General features: G+C 40.8%; 1 protein-coding gene and 1 long non-coding RNA gene across 3 annotated transcripts in view; one reads left to right on the forward strand and one right to left on the reverse strand.

The window, feature by feature from the left end:
- Nucleotides 1-13,740, forward strand: part of Adgrl2 (adhesion G protein-coupled receptor L2) — a 256,854-nt gene that overhangs the window by 17,348 nt on the left and 225,766 nt on the right. The window lies entirely within an intron of this gene.
- Nucleotides 8,904-12,725, reverse strand: LOC126506122 (uncharacterized). The gene is made up of 3 exons (XR_007593117.1): nucleotides 12,660-12,725; nucleotides 11,578-11,698; nucleotides 8,904-10,243 (listed from the first exon to the last, which is right to left on the reverse strand). It is a non-coding gene; the product is annotated as an uncharacterized lncRNA (long non-coding RNA).

Raw genomic sequence — 13,740 nt, forward strand, 5'->3', positions numbered from 1 at the left:
AGCATTTTTCTTGACTGTTTCTGTTATAGTCATTGACGATTGTTGAGAAAGGCGGATTTGCAAACCTGAAAACATATGTTCTCTGGAGGCCAGCTTTTCAAAAACATACCTTTACCCTTACATGTCATCGCAGATTACACGAAAGAATAATTATAGATCAATCTACATAATTTTAATTTTGTGGTTAGTTGATTATAAAAGCATATCTCCCTGGCCCTGCCAAGGGTTTGGAGGATGTGAGTTGCTTTTCCTTCAAGCTGAAAGAACAGCAGTTCTTCCAAAAGATGGGTAATGTTTCCTTAAGAAAACAATGCAAAACATGCCCCTTAACAAAACTAAAGGTACGATGACCTCTTTTGTAGTTCACGTTCACACTTGAGTCATAATCTGTAGAGCAATAAGCTGTTAAAATGCAGGACTCAGAATAACCTGTAAAAAGAAAAACACGAAGCCCGTTTATATGAATGACCCAGTGTCAAAGTATATCATAGCATCTTTTGGGTGCCCTGTTCATCATTTTGCTGACTGAGAAAAAAAAAAGAAAAGTCCTTGATGTGTTTTGTATCCATGTCATTATCTGTAAAAATATGAACGGACAGAATTTACATACAAATCTTGATGGAAAGCTGGGCCTTTCTTGCAGAGTCAGCTCTGTCTGCTAGCCCCACCTCCCCAGCTTGGTCAGGATGGCAGTTGCCACTTCCTAACAGCAAGTTCTCTTTCATACAGAAAAGTATAATTTTGAGCTATAAAATGAGCACAAGTATTTTTCTATTACTCCGGATGCGTCTGCTTGCTGAGTTTACATGGAAAGTCTAGCAGGCGGTATTATTAAATGGCCTCAGAAATTAGCCCCAAAACAATTATCTTGGTTTAGCTAGGGGAAAGAAACTGACACCAGTGGCTTAATGAAAAGAGCGTTTGAGGTTTTGTGATTGAATATCGGTTGGACACCTCTATAGCTATTAACCCTTATGGGCAGGATTTCAGATTTTTTTTTAATTATTTTTAATTGAATTGTTTTTGGAAAACAGCAGATTAAGAACTGTCTTCTCCCCGGTGACAGTAAGGGATCCAAGGGCAAACTGTGAAATAATGGGTTCTTTCAAAGTTTGCTTTAAACCTCACTGTACTGCAAGGTTCAACATAAATTAGTGCTTCGTATTTAATAGATTTATAGAAATACTAAGCAGGAGAGAATGTCTCTAGTAACATAATCCACCACCCATCCCTTATAATCGTCTTTTTCCCCCAACACCCAGGGCTTTCTTTGTATTTTGCAACAAATGGGATATGAATTAAAGCTTCTTACACTCTCTAGAGAATATTCCAGAGTAACTAGTTTTTTTTTTTTCATTTTGCTCTCTTCCCCTTATAGAACCAGAATGTTGGCATTTGCAGGATTGCTTTCTTGCCATAGTTTTGACCACTCCAAATAATGTCTCTTTGGTATTTGCTATTCTCAAATATTTGTTGGCTCTTATCATGACAAATCTTAAAAGTTCCTTGGTCAGTCGCTTTAATCTTTCCTCCCAAGCCCCTTTCCCAACCTCGCCTCCCTAGTCACCTCATCATTCAAAACAATTTTCTCTTAACTCTCTCCAACCATCCCTGTACTTCTGGAATCAAGCTTATCCAAGCTAAATGCACTTTTCCAGGTGGGTCATATATCACTCCCCAAGTCTGAGATGTGATGGCTCTTTGTACACAGCCCAGATGCTCCTGGGGTTCATCTTTTTTTTCCCCTGATCATTGTCAGCACATTGACTTCAAGTGTGTTTGAACGTCTCCCACTGATTCCTGAGGGAGTCGTCCTGTAAACAGGCAATCTTCTACCTTCTGGCCTGTGAAAGTCTGAACAGCAGAGCAAACAGGATTTTGTGAGCTGCGTCATGAAACACATCCAGGTACCCCATCCCTTCTCCTGCCATCTGCAGAAACAAATCTATTTTCTTGGTGTTTCTTTTTCTGTCCGCTGTGCTTTCCTGTGGAAATATCATGACCATGCACACAGACAGCACCGCTGCTGAGACCATCAGAGTGAAAGCAGAGAACGCAGCTTGGCTTAGGGGCCACGGTTCTCCTCTCTGTGCAACAGATGCTCAGAAAATGTCCCTGGAAAGGCCTTCACTGAAAGGAAAGTGGGGTTTATGTAATGACAGTAAGCTGGTTCTTTACATTCGGTCTGCTCCTTCACTCTAAATCACTGAAGTGCTTCCCTGACCATCAAAATAGTTCATAGTAGGTGAAAAGAAAAGGGAAATTAAGTATGATATCCATAATTTTAGTCATGTATAAATTTCTTTAGGCAATGTCATTAAGAGTACTACTCTAAGCTGAGCAAGAGAATACACATCTGTAACTCCATCTACCTGGGAGGCCTGAAGCTGGAGGATTACAAGTTTAAGACCTGGGAAGGCTATAGAGTGAGTTCACATCAATTTCAGCAACTTAGTGAGACCCTGTGCAAATCCAAAAAGAAAGAAGGATGTAGCTCAGTGAAGCACTTACTTAGCGCGCTTAGATTCGCTCTCCCGGAAATATAAATAAATGAATGACTATCCCTCGACATAAAGGACTGTCTAGTGCAGTCATTAGATAAAGTAGGCTTCGCCAAAATCAACCAAAAGGCACTTTAAGCATGTAACAAATATTCTCCATCACCCGCCCAGTGAAAAGGAAATCTAGTAAATCTAAGTGCCCAGTAAATGTGGGGGGAAATGTCCTCCAAGTTTTATAGACCAGTATAAATATATATCAAATTACAAGATCCTAAGAAGCTGTCAGTTATAATAAACCCCTCTCTCTGATTACAGTATTTCGGAAAGTAAATTATTTATCTTTGCTGTCAGACAATAGCATCCATTTATCTGTATAATTCCATATGACTCTCCTCTTTGAACTTCTGTCAAAATTTGACTCAAGACCTGCTTCTTAGCCTCAGAGTCAATTTGGTGCCTTGCAGACCATATCAATTAGATAGACCACCAAACTCCTTTTCAATTTATGCATGTTAAATTCTGTCACTACTCCCTCAGTTGTACATCAGAACCAAAGACCTGACCCATGTTATCTTGAGAGAGAAGGAAACATGCTAGCTTTCATAGCTTACAGATATAATTTTCATTCTGCTAAGAGTCGTTCTCTTCCATCTTGTACTCATGCGGCATCCCCCAAGGAAGAAGTAATTCTCCAATTGCCTCTGCTCTCTGTAATTTCAACAGCCATGAGAACATCTCCCGCTTGTATTCCCAAAGTCACAGACCTGATTCTTACTGACCCGAGCTGAGTTCCAAGTCCCTTAATGAAAGGTCAGTCACATGGGCTCTTCCAAGTTTTATTGAAGCTCCATAGTTTGGTCCAAGAGAACTATCTGGGATGAGGGCAGTTAGATGTAACTTGAATCTCCCAGTACTATAGCCATGAGTCATTCGATGCTGTTGTTGCTTGAAATGTGCCCCATATGGCAAAGGAAACATTGTGAATTTTATTTGGGGAAATTTTAATATAAGGAAAATAGATGTGATCGTGTATACAGTGCTAGAGTTTGAGTTTTGGAGCAATCCACTTGAGTTCATAGCTTGCTGAATGGGCTTGAAAGAGGCACTCCTATTTTTTCACCCCAGGGATATCTAGATGCAAAAAAAAAAAAAAAAAAAAAAAAAAAAAAAAAAAAAAAAAAAAAAAANAAAAAAAAAAAAAAAAAAAAAAAAAAAAAAAAAAACGATCAATACACACACACTCTTCTAAATACTCCAAACTTGAGAGGTTAGCAACTATTTTTTTAAATTCCTTTAGCTTTTTTCAAGACAGGATTTCTCTGTGCAACAACCCTGGCTGTCCTGGAACTCTTTTTGTAGACCAGGTTGGCCTGGAATTCACAGAGCTACACTTATCTCTGCCTCCCAAGTGCTGAGATTAAAGGCATGTGCCAACCCCCTCCTGGCATTACCAACTTATGAAATAATGGTTGAACTTCCTGTTATGTGGTTCATACAATGTACCATACAAATTTTCTGTTGCTTTGTTCTTTCTGAATTAAAATGAATACAGAAAGGATTATGGACATAAAGTTTGGTTTTTAGGATTCACCATAGTAAGTTTTTGTTCAGCATTTCCTGCCTGTAACTGAATTAATGTTTTTCTATAAACATTCTTTTTAGGGGCTGTGGTGGAAGGTCTTCCTACATTTGCCAGGCTGACACACTCCTGATGTTTCTCACTAAGTAGCCCACGCTAATCTCCAATGTCTAACCCTCGTGCCTCTGCTTCCGGAGTGCCACAGTTACAGGTGTTCTTTAATTCCTCGCCAATCTCCCCACTCAGCCTGTACTTTTCAAAGGAAAAATTAAAAGGCAATAGATGGGACACAATTTAAGTTCGTGCATTTTCCTTACAACAGACTCATCCAAAGACAAAACATAATAATATTTTCTAGTCACCATCAGCATCAAACATGTACAATGATAATCCTGCCAGGGTCCTCTCCCAGGGTCAACCCTGGCTTCAAGGTCACCTAGTGAGTTTGAGGACAGCAAGAGTCATATGAGTCCCTGTCTTTAAAAACAAACAAACTAAGACAACTAAGAAAAAAGAAAAGTTATCCAAAATGTCAACATACAGCCTTAACCATCTTTTGCTTTGGTCTGTTTCTGATGGTATTAATATTATTTTGAGTTCTTTTGGCAGTGGGCTTTTCTTAGTTCTTGAAAATTGAGTCCAGAGCCTCACACATGCCAAGCACATACTAAACATTGAGCTACGCTTCCTCTATCTATGTGCTCTTCCTAGGAGGAATCCCACTGTAGAGACTCCTTGGCAACTTCTCTTCACCTGGCAATGGCAGCACAGCATGCTGAATGCTGAGTGGTCCTTCTATTACAAGGATCCAACGTATGTCTGAGAAAGGCAATGACGCTGTTAAAAGGATGTGGGTTTTCTTCAGCATTCTGGCAGGAATTTTATTTACTGCTGAATATCTGGGCCTGGAACAGTGTCTGACATCTGGGATACATTCAATAAGTGTTTGCTGAGTGCATACTGATGCGGTTCCCTTCGAATTTCAGGCAGGCAAGCAGGAGATGAACTCATTTCTTTAAATTCTCGTCAACTCTGAGACTTTTGATTTATCTTTAGAGTTGTAGACAGAGGATGGTGTCTCATTACAGATTTATTTTAACTTATTCCTCTTGAAAGTACAAGTTGTGTCAAATCATGCTTATTTGGGCAAAAACAATTTCTATACACTAAGAAACTTGTAGCTTTGAATTTTGGCTGAATGTCACAAAACTTTAAAGTTTTGACTAAACAAAATCCAATTATGTGCTTGAAATCAGATTCTGGTCTAGTAAAAATCATGTGACCTACAGAAGTTACTGGACATCTTTTATCTCGTTGCTGCTTTTTGAGATATAAATAGCCCATGGGAGGCTGAGGAAGGAAAATAAGACCTACTTATAGGCTGTAGAGTTAGCTCGAAGCCTGCCTGAGCAACTAAATAAGAGCCTGTCTCAAAACGAAGAGTAAGATGAGGGCTACGAAGGTGTGCCACAGTGGTAGAGCTCTTGCCTAACATGTATGAGGCCCTGGGTTCAATCCCAAGGACACACACACACTCACACACATATACATATGCATATGTCTTGTGAGTTTGTTTTAACAAATTCCCAAAGAGAGAAACCTAAATGATGAAGTATCTGTCCCTGATATGGAAATCTTCCTCCTTCATCAAAGTTTTACCTTTACTCCATATCCTACATTGAACTCACAATCTAGTACTTAGGCAAAACTTGGGATTTCTATGCAAACCCTAGAGAGACTAGAGGTACAGCTTAGTGGCGGACCACTGGCCAAGCATGCACAAGACTGGAGAGTTTATCCCAGCACCTCGGCTTTGCCCCAATAGAGGAAATCTCAAAGTTCAGAGAAAAGAAGGTAGAAGCTACAGATAAAACTTATGGGACATTATGGGGGCAACCTCTCTAGAACGTCTGCTCAATTCCCTTGACATCAGCCCTTCTCCTCTTGCACTTGCCCCTACTCAGTTTCCCTCTGGGTACCGCTGGCTTTTCTGAACTCTTTCTTCTTTAGCACAAACCTGAACCTTATAGGCCTTAATAATCTGTGCTCCTGATTCAAGTTCGCTGGAGAAAGTGAATCAGGTTCACTTTCCTTGGGCATGGGTATTGCTCCTCTGCCTCAAGTCCAAAATACCCTTAGAGCAGGGAAGGATCGTGGAGTTCAAATATGAACCAAGAACTAACTCGTCACTGACTTGTGGGTACCTTCCAAAGATCTATAAGGATTATAGCTTCCTCTAAAGGGCCATGTCACAACACTTGCATTTGTTAGATACTGGTGAACAAAGGGAGCCAAAAAAGGCTTCCTACCATGTAGCAGTAATTCAAGACCTGAGGAGTATATACTTTAAATAATCTTACAGTCATTACTGGTTTTTAATTATTTATGGTAATTAGGAAACTCTAAACACATCGGTTTTAATTCTAATGCTAAAATTTTCTGTGTTTACTTTTCAATATAAATGTTTTGCTGTTTGCCTACGCTGGGCATTTTGGATTCTATAGAAGCAATTATAAGAACAACTCCCCCCCCACCAACTTGATGTTTTTGTTCTAAATATAAGGCCCCTCTTTGTGGTTAGTTTTTACTATGCATCTGTATGTAAAAACTTTAGTAGTTGTTTTCTTATAGTACTTTTCTGCCCTAAAGGAGCTGACTTTTAAAAAATTAAAGAAACACAATTACCACTTGAAATGCCACATTCCAGGCATTTTTTTTTTGAGATAACTCATTATTATCTATGCGTTCTATAGGAGGCAAAATGACGAAACCGGAGCCAGGGATGTTGCTCAGTTGATAGAGGGCATGCCGAGCATGCCCAAAACTAGAGTATGCGTGCCTAACATTGCAAACCAGGTATGGTGGTGTGGGCCTGTAACTTAGAGGCTAGGGCAACAGAAGTTCAAAGTCACCCTTAGCTACACGGTGAATTTGTGTCTAGCCTGTGCTGCATGAGACACTGCCAAAAGCAAACAAAAAGAGCCACACTAGCAAAATGGCTAATCTGAATTAGTGATTTGATAAGTCCATATCAAATCTTTTTCCCCTTTGCGGTCCATGATATTTTTTTTTGTATTCTTTAGATTCTGTTGTCAAACTCTGTTATAAGGTAAGCTAAGCCATTTTCTCATTCTCATTTAAGTTCTGAGATTAATCTTCCCAATTTTGTTTAGAATTTGTTTTTTAACAGAATTTATTTTAAAGGTGCTTTGATCCTAACACTGGGGAGCCAGAAGCAGGTGGGTCTCTGTGAGTTTGAGGCCAGCCTAGTTTACAAAGCGAGTTCCAGGACAGCCAAGGCTGTTACGTAGAGAAACCCTGTCTTGAAAACACACACGCACACACACACACACACACACACACACACACACACAGAAATGATTTACTCAGGTCACACTTGTGAACACTTGAACACTATAGTGTTTAAATCAAGCATGGCCATTGTTAATGAGAAGCAGTCTGACCACATTCTCTAGTCCTTGTAGTATGTGATGAATGGCCAGGAATGGCCATGTTGAGTTTCATTGCTTCTATTGTTCGGATTTGTGGCCAAGTTGTGGAAACACAAGAGAAATGAAAGCCTCCTTTAATGATTGATGGGACTCACCTTTCACCTCCATGAGCATCTAGTCCAAAGCCAGCCACAGATGTCACATCTACCCATACACTCTTCAATCCCGAGGTCCTAGGAAGCCAGGACTGTCAGCACAAACTCAAGCAAGAGCCCAGCTCTGTGGTCTCTAAATTTTTCTAACTAGAAGATCCAAAATATATCATAAATGTGGTTGAAGAATTCCACGGTAGCACATACCTTTTTTTTATGTATTTTATACCGCTTTAACCAACTGCTTTATTTTATCTCATTTTCAGAAATCTGCCACCGTATCTGCAGAGGCTGAACTATCAGCTGCACTTTATGTGAGCAGAGAGATTAGCATGCAGATTTCTGATTTCCTAGTTATAACAGCACCTACTCCAGTCCAAAATGTGTAAAGTGTCATTTATTTAGTTAACACACAGTTCTGAATGCTTCAGACGAGGCAGAAACCACCGGCCTGAAAAGTGTAGTCTTGATGCAAGCCCCTCCTTCCCTGAGGATGCAGATAACAGAAGGCTTATGCTGTTTTTCTCTTCTTAGTGAAGAACAATCTTCAATAGTGATTGGCTTGTTTCTCTGTTTCTCCTAAGGTATAGAGACAGAACCTGTGATATCAAAGGAAACCCCTTCTAATGCTATCACAGTCACCCTTTCCGTGATTCTGGTTGGGCAAAATTAGAAGTGTATTTCCCCAAGCTGCAGTGAAACAGTCTGCTTATTACGACTTCCTCAACATCTCCCTCACAGGTGGCTATGCTGTGAACAATGACTAAGAAGGCCTGTGTGGGCAAGTACAGTAATTTGACTTTAGGAAGTTATCTGAGTCAGCCTCCCTCCTAGTGGGGCTCAAGGTTATTATTTACAAAAAATGAACCCATGTGCTATGTTTAATACACTCTTAGAACATTGGCACATACACCAAATCATGTTTGCTCGTTTAAGTGTTTCTATGTTACATGCATTCAAGAGCAATACTTCCACTGGGGCTAGAGAGAATGCTCAGCACTAAAACCACTTGGGGGCTCTTGCAGAGGACCAGAGTTTGACTCCCAGAACTGACATGGGAGGCTCAAAACCACTGGCAACTCCAGTTTCAGGGGACCCAATATTCTCTGCTCATCTCTGTAGGCAACCCACTTACATGCACAGATACACACACACATAAATTTAAAAAAACTTTATTGAAAAACATTTTTCATGTGATTTTTTTTTGCCTTCTTTTAAAAAAATGTTTTGTTCTGTTTCATTTTGTAGAGACAGGGTTTCTCTGTGTAGCCCATGTTGTACTGAAATTTGTTCTATAGATCAGGCTGAGCTTGAACTAAGGGATCTGCCTGCCTCTGTCTCCTGAGCGCTGGGGTTAATGATATGTGCCATTACAGCTGGCTTCCTTCTTCAAAATTTGATTTTAAATGCATGTTCTTCAACAAGAAACATTTCAAAACAAGTACTGTGAGTTTGTGCCTCTGTTTGAAATTATCTTAGTATTTCAATTACTCTTTAATTCTTACTGCAACAGATATATTGTGCTCATATCAACTTTTAATTGCTTTATGACCCACAATGTAGTGTGTGTGTGTGTGTGTGTGTGTGGCCAGTGATAACCTCATTTCACAAATGTTCCAGTCTGCACTTTTATTTGCTTATTTATTGATTGATTTTTCACTGAACCTAGGGCCTTGTGCATGCTGAGCAAATCCTGTACCATTGAACACCTGTGCCATCTCTTTGCATTTTTGACAGTTCTTACTTTCTGCCCGCGGCAGCATGGCCTAGGTGTCCTGGGTTTTACTTTGATTCTGAGTTTTGCTCAATGACTTTTCCTACCATTCATCACTATTGACTAAGCAAAATATATGTGTGTGTGTGTGTGTGTGTGTGTGTATGTATGTATGTATTTTACCCAGATGGGGGAGGGGTGTTTCTACACCATTCAGCTGGCTCCTCCACTAAGGATCACTTACTAGTATCTAATACTGTGCACAGACCTTTGAGACAACGGACAGAAGAGAGAGAGAGACAGAACCCTGCAGTGCTTACACTCTAGAAGGAGATTCCTTGATCAAAGTATTTGAGGCCTGATGCTAATATGCTCTCTAGAGACACTAGAGTATCACTAGCTTGTCTCTCTTGATTTTCTCAGTAGCCAACTCATTGCTGTTTACACAGTCAAGGGGCACACAGGTTTCATTGACTGTGAGAAATCCATATTTTCAAAGTGAAGCGAGCACTGGATCACATATTCCTTATTTTAACCTTGGAGCAGGTCAGAGTCAGCGCAGAGGAAAGGAATGCTGCCGGCTGCCAACTATTGTTAAGAGAACACAATGTGCGGTCCACCCCCACAGCCCTCTTTGATGTATTCCCTAAAATCTCTTGGTATGCCGGCTGTAAGAAATACATCAGATGAATAGCTTGACAATAAATATCGGTGAAATTATCCTCGTCGGAGAAATGCTTGAGATGAGGTAGGCTCCTTTAGCTTGGCTCGTCTTGGAGTTCTGCTGATATCATTACTAATAAATTCTTCATGTTAACTGTGTAACACTTACATGCCAATATAACCTTAAAGACATAATGAAGACCAAGACAACGGTAACAGAAACAGCTATTAACACATCCTTTAAGCCCACTTCCTCCACCGAAATCCCGGAACAATGAGACAGCTGTGATTGTTGTAACACCCTATTGAGAAGACAACACTTGGGAGTTTTGGACCTTTTAAAGGTAGCAAATAAAAAGATGTAGCTGGGTGGTGGTGGCACACACCTTTAATCCCAGCACTAGGGAGGCAGAGGAAGGTGGGTCTCTGAGTTCGAGGCCAGCCTGGTCTACAGAGAAAGTTTCAGGGCAACCAGGACTACACAGAAAAAGCAAAATTAATAAATTAAAAGCTTTACGCTTATGAAAAGTAACCATTAGAATTTGCTAGCTGAGAATGCTAGATAAAACACAAATCAACAATAGGTCTCAAACTGAAATAAAGTGAACTTTCATGATTCGTTTTAGGGTGTTTATTTCACTCTCTTACCTAAAATATTCAGTTATCAATTATATATCTTTCTCTGCTTTTAGCTCAATCTCATGAAAGCAAGGAGTTCTAGTAATGGGGAAAAGCAAACAGAGTTACCTTGTACTAGTGACTTTTTTATCTGAGGAGAGAGGTCCTGGCTCTCTCCTCAGCCCTCTAATCATGAAAAAACTGAGGTCTGGAGAGGTGTAATATTCCCTGAGAGGCACAGCAGCAAGAGCCAACTCAGGGGTCAGATCATTGCCACAGTCAGGTGTGATAGTGCTCCAGAGACAGAGGTGGGTGGGGTCTTTGTGAGTTCGAGGCTAGCCTGGTCTACAGAGTGTTAGGTCAGCCAAGGCTACATGTTGGACTTAGACAGTAGTCCATGTAGACAGTTAAGAAGAGTGGTTATAAGAGGCAGGTAGAAAGGCAACTTCTGCTGATATTCTAAGGGATTCCTTCGGCAGTGTCAGCCCACCACGAAAACAGAGAAATAAGGTCATACTTCTCTAACCCTCCTGCCTGCTGGACTCCTGTCATTCATTTCTTTGCTTTTGATTCTGTTGAATGAATCCGTAGGTTCTGCTTGTTATCTGAGACTGGACAGCTCAGGTTGCCCTAGAACTGGGTATTTAGCGAGACTGGTCTCACAAGAAGGTCTGCACCCACCCATTTCAGTGCTAGGACTAGAGCATGCAACAATACTCCAGACTCACATTTTGTATCTGACCCTAGTTTTCTCTCCAACCCAGGTCTCTGTGCCTAGTGATCTTTGGTTGATTGTTACTTCCTCCTCCGCTGTGGTTGGCTCAGAGTGCTCACCAGGGGGTGGGGCTAGGGGAGGAAAAGCAGGAAACTCTAAATAAGCTGAACTCCATGAACATACTTGCTCCACGAATTGACATTTCAAGTTTTCTCCCCGACTTTGCGTCTCACCCCCGTTGGGCTCTTCCTGTAAAGTTCTGTCACAGTGATGGAGCTGAGATCTCCTCATTTATAAATCTGAACTGTGAAAAGAAGGCATGTTTTTATGGGTCAATTTTCTTTAATACATTTACACATTCAAGGTCAGATAATACATTTATTTTTCCATTTGTTCAAAATACTACTATTATGGTCTGAATAAGAGAAGCTGACCAGGGAGGCAGCTACCAGCTCCAGAACTCTGGAAATGAGAACTTTTTAAGGTCTGGCCATGGTTAAAATCAAAACAATATGTGTGCATTTTTATTTATAGTTACAAAACTCAGAAGGCGTCTATATTCCACAAGACAAGCAAAATATACCTACCCTATAGAATAATTTTTGTCTAAATCATCAAATAAGCCTTTGATATGCTAGAAAGAACTAGAGACTTGGGAACAGACTAAACCCCCATTTAGAATTCAAAATCTCAGACTGGAAAGATAGACCACAACAGCCTTAGAAGTAAATTTAAATAAATAATGAAGTCATAAAGCAAACAAACTCATGCACCCTGCAATGCAGAAAATGTATCAACATTGCCCAACTATGGTTTTAGGGTGCCACAGGTCTGGATTTAGGTCAGGACTGAATGCCAAGCTAACTGATAAACAATACAAGAGGAGCAAGGCCGTCCAAGTGTGTTGATTCTTACAGCTGGGGGGCATGGTGGGATCTTAGAGCTAGGCTCACCTTATCACACAATTACCAGATCACTCTCAGCTGCTAGGAAGGCATTCGGAAGCCTCACCCTAACTCTTGATCCACAGGGACAGCATAACATAACAATGCCACCAAAAGAGCAAAATGGAAAGCCAAAATCTTTCCAGAGAACTGTAGAGGGAGCCCCATCTGGGTGGGAAGGAAGGCACGTCCCTTAGGGTGTTCACTGCCAGGAATCACAGGAAAGGAGAAGAGCTTTAGCACCCAATGGCTGCTATGGCAGTTAGGAAGCATTACAGGAGAGACCCACCCAGTGGGGTCCTGTTCTTTCCCGTCACTCACTCAGCAGCGTGGCTGTCTCCGTTCTCCAGGGTGCCTGACAGTGTGTGACATTTTTTTTAACCTTTTTTTTTTTCTAGTGCAGCCTGGTGTTCCAACACTTGTGTGGCTGACCTCATTTTCTTCTTGTTGTTTGGGCCTCACCTTACACCCTGAACTCTGGGCTCTTTACCAGAAACCCTTGGCCTTGTGACCTCAGAGATCATTGCTCTGAATGCCACTATCATAACAATTAACCCAGTTATAGGGTTGTAGCCAGCAGGGCTTGGGCTACTGAGGATGACGCTCATTCCACTGGGTGCTTTCTTAAGCCTGCTGCCCCAGGGACCTAATGCCCTTCTGATAGCACAGGTGCCTCTGCTTTGGAATAATCAGGCCAAGAGAAAGAGCTTTCATAGAAAAGGCTTTTGTGTTAGCAACTGTAGACAAAGCATTTATTCATGGCCCAATGCAGCAGAGCAAGCCTGACAGACAGAAAACAAAACCACAACACCAGACAACAAGAACTGAATTAATTAACTCGCTTATCCTATGGCAAGCTCCATGGCTGAGCGTGCGATCTTGCTCAAATGGCCCCTCGTTCTGTCACATGCTGCATGACACTGGGTGTATCATCTAACTGACTGGTGCCTCAGTTTTCACCTGTTACAAAATAAATAAATAGATAGGTAGATAGATAGATAGATAGATAGATAGATAGATAGATAGATAAATAATAGTTATGTCAACTGTGGGGCTGTAGTGAAGTAAGTCTTTAATTCCTGTGCTTGGAAGGCAAGGCAGATGGATGTCTGTGTTTGTGTTTGAGGCTAGCCTGGTCTACAAAGTGAGTTCCAGGACAGCCACGGCTACAGAGAAAAACCCTGTCTTGAAAAACTAAGAGAAAAGGAAGAAAGAAAAGAAAGAAGAAAAAGCATATACGATGGTTGTGTGTGTATTTGTACATACATATATAGCATACACATATGATCACACATGTCAACACATCTTCAACAACTGCTGGCACCTAATGACCCTCAATATTCTCTACTATGAGGACATGCTACACTATGTCCAGTTGCTGCTCAAAAAATTCATAATGGTT

The sequence above is a fragment of the Alexandromys fortis genome, unplaced genomic scaffold (genome assembly GCF_014885135.2).
Source record: "Alexandromys fortis isolate MF-2015 unplaced genomic scaffold, M_Fortis_MF-2015_v1.1 scaffold_68, whole genome shotgun sequence".
NCBI lineage: Eukaryota > Metazoa > Chordata > Mammalia > Rodentia > Cricetidae > Alexandromys > Alexandromys fortis.